Here is a 3,165-nt window from a genome sequence, read left to right as displayed (position 1 = left end):
CCTAGAGAGCACGAGAAGGCTACGGAGAAGAATACTTATGTTTTCTTTAATATAGTTGATACTTGGATGCTCATTTTCAATTAGTTCTTGAACCCCAGTACTCTTATATTGTTTATTATCATGCTTTCAGTGGAACCCATGATGACGATGAGTTCAGTTATGAACTAATCATTATCGTGGGGTTCTAGCGGATTTATTTATGGATTTCTTTAGTTAAATTGTTTCGATATCTTAGTGTGTGGTGATTGTATGATAACCTAGTATTAGTTGTGCTTATTCGTCTTATGTGCGTAGCTAACATATAAGATATCATGTTAATCTCTATTGAAGCGACAGTGAATATAAAGGTTTAGAACTTGCCATGCTAGCATAGGTTCAGGTATTTATTATGCATGATTTATAGGTAATTTTAACCATCTTACTTTCCCTATGTAATCACGATAGATAACTTACGTATTAAACCTTTATGTTGTCAAATTCTATAGATATATAGGGTCTCAACATAATTTGTGTCTATTCCGCTTCTATCTCTTTTGTGGATGTCTGGTAGTAGGGTATTCATGCAACGAAAGTTAGCGTTTACTTGTTTCATGTTATCTGATTAGTTGTCATCACCATTGCATACCAAGGTTAAGAATAATGACTTTGAATGAAGTATTTAATGAAGTTAGGATCCCATGTTTGTCTCATATAAGTAATTCAACCTCAATTCTCTTAGTTAGTGTTATTTAGTATAATCTCTTAGTTTAATCAAAACCCAATTTATTAATTGTCTTAGCATTGAATGATAGCTATACCATTGTTGCATAAGTGCATAAATTAAAATTAACCTAAACCAGTCTATCTGGGAACGAATATGACTTAAATCTTATACTACTTGCGAATGCGTATCCTTACCTACATAACCATTCTTGCATATCCGGGCATTGCGTGCTTATTTTGCAAGATTTAGCATATATTTGTGTGTAATTTTAGCGCGTGTTTTCGCTCTAACAAGTTTTTGGCGCCGCTGCCGGGGACTCGGTGTTATTAATTTTTAGTTTATGTGCTTGTCATCAATGGTCGTTAAAGTTTACTGACTCGGACTCTTTTACTTTCACGGTTTGCTTGTTATGTTTCAGGTACTCATTACAATGGGAGATCCAGCAGCACGAACAAAAGCATTGATGGATTTTTCTCAACCCAAGATGAATGACATTCAATCTAGCATTGTCAGGCCAGCTATCACAACTAATACCTTTGAGATCAAGCCTGGCACAATCCAATGGGTGCAGAATTCAATCCAGTTTGGGGGTTCTCCAACGAAAGATCTCAATATGCATATTAGGGATTTTATTGAGATCTGCGACACCTTCAAGTTCAGCGGTGTTTTTCGAAGATGCTGTGAAGCTGAGACTATTCCCATTCTCTTTGAAGGACAAGGCTAAGAGCTGGTTACACTCTCTACTAGCTGGTTCGATTACTACTTGGGAAGATCTTGCTCAAAAGTTTCTCACTAAATTCTTCCCTATGGCAAAGACAGCTGCAATCAGGAATGCTCTAACTCAATTTGCGCAACAATCAGGAGAATCTTTATATGAAGCTTGGGAGCGCTACAAGGAGATGCTTAGGAAGTGTCCTCATTATGGAATGCCTGATTGGATGATCATCAATTATTTTTATAATGGTTTGGGAGCACAGTCCAGACCCATGCTCGATGTAGCATCAAGTGGAGTCTTATGGGCTAAGAGCTACGATGAAGCTTATGATCTAATGGAACTGTTGTGTAATAACTCGAATTTTTGAGACCTTGTAAAACGTTTAATGAATAGTAACCCTGACAGACGGGAAAAACCTTTGAGCCCACACTATGTAGTACATGAGAAAATGAGTTTCGGAGTTGATATTTCGATTATACGTACCAATGAGTGTATGTAAACGCTATTAGTTTTCGAAGAAAACGAACTTTGAGAAACGACCGTATTTACGACTCACCGAGGATTATGGGAATCACAATATAATTACAAGATTAAAGCCCTACGGATTTATATTCAAGTATGATAATTCAATATATAAGGAATAGATACGAAAGGAATTACGTCGCAAATCATTTACGAGTAAGTATTACGAAAACATTTAAGCAACCGAGCGAACGCGTAACGATTAAATAAACATAACGCACTAACTAAACCATGGTAGGAAAGTAACCATGGTTACTTTATCAAATAGTAAGCAAACCATAGGATGATCAAGCTAGCTAGCAAAATAGTGTGCTAAGGAAGCTAACCCATGTAGTTAGCTTGTAACCTAGCAAGCTACTTGGATTTTGTCCCCAAGATTTGCAACAAGAATAAACCTAGGATTCAACCTAGGAGAATAAAAATCAAGTGGAAGATATCACACCCCATTTCCTAGAAGCAACCAAGAGAAGCAAGCATAAATACGCCCCCCTTCACATTGCTTCCATTCGGCCCCTTGAAGAAAAAGGAAGAAATCCAAAATCAAAACTCAAGTTATAGCCATGGTAAAATCATCGCATTAATTCCCAAGCTTCCTAGCAATTAAACTAAGGTAAGAAAATTCTTTCATCTCTTTTTATAAAGGTTTGATGGGTGAAATAAAATCAAGAAAGTCACTAGTGAATAGTATGAATAGTAACCTCTCTTTGGTTTCTTGATTTCAGTGGTGGTTTTAGGTTCCAAAAATCATACCAAGCACTTCCAAGCCTCCACCATCCTCAAGAACACATCTCAAGCTTTCAAGAAAGGTAAAAATCTTTGGCCCGACTTTATTTAAGATTCAATTTTAAATCCATTTAGTATGTGGTAGTAAACCTAGTTTAAGAAGTGGTATTGATGAAATCTTGATGTTTAAGTTAAGTAGATTTAAGTTTGGTTGTTGTTGCCTCAATAACATGATGTTGTTCTTGAGATGAGTTTGTGTGTTGATGATGAAATGATGATTGTTGGTGGTTGTGTTAAGAGTTAAGGCGTAAACGAAACCCCGATCGTAAACGTAACTCCGTTAAAACCAATAAATCGTAACTTTAAGTTTCTGCAGAAAATCACGAAGTTATAAAATGTAGTTTCTTGAAAAATAACCCTTGATTATGATAGATAATGTTATAAGGATCGTTTAGGCGCTTGATCACTTGATTCCGATTTACGGATCAAAAGTAATGGTCGT

At 36.1% G+C, this 3,165-nt stretch overlaps 1 non-coding gene across 1 annotated transcript; it reads right to left on the bottom strand.

Moving 5' to 3' along the window:
- Positions 1-1,524: 1,524 nt before the first annotated feature.
- On the bottom strand, positions 1,525-1,631 carry LOC141716474 (small nucleolar RNA R71). Its single transcript, XR_012573183.1, has one exon. It is a non-coding gene; the product is annotated as a small nucleolar RNA R71 (small nucleolar RNA).
- Between the last annotated feature and the right edge of the window lie 1,534 nt (positions 1,632-3,165).

This window comes from Apium graveolens, chromosome 3 (genome assembly GCF_009905375.1).
Source record: "Apium graveolens cultivar Ventura chromosome 3, ASM990537v1, whole genome shotgun sequence".
Taxonomy (NCBI): domain Eukaryota; kingdom Viridiplantae; phylum Streptophyta; class Magnoliopsida; order Apiales; family Apiaceae; genus Apium; species Apium graveolens.
The sequence above is the reverse complement of the archived record's forward strand: the minus strand, read 5'-3'. Positions and strand labels throughout refer to the sequence as shown.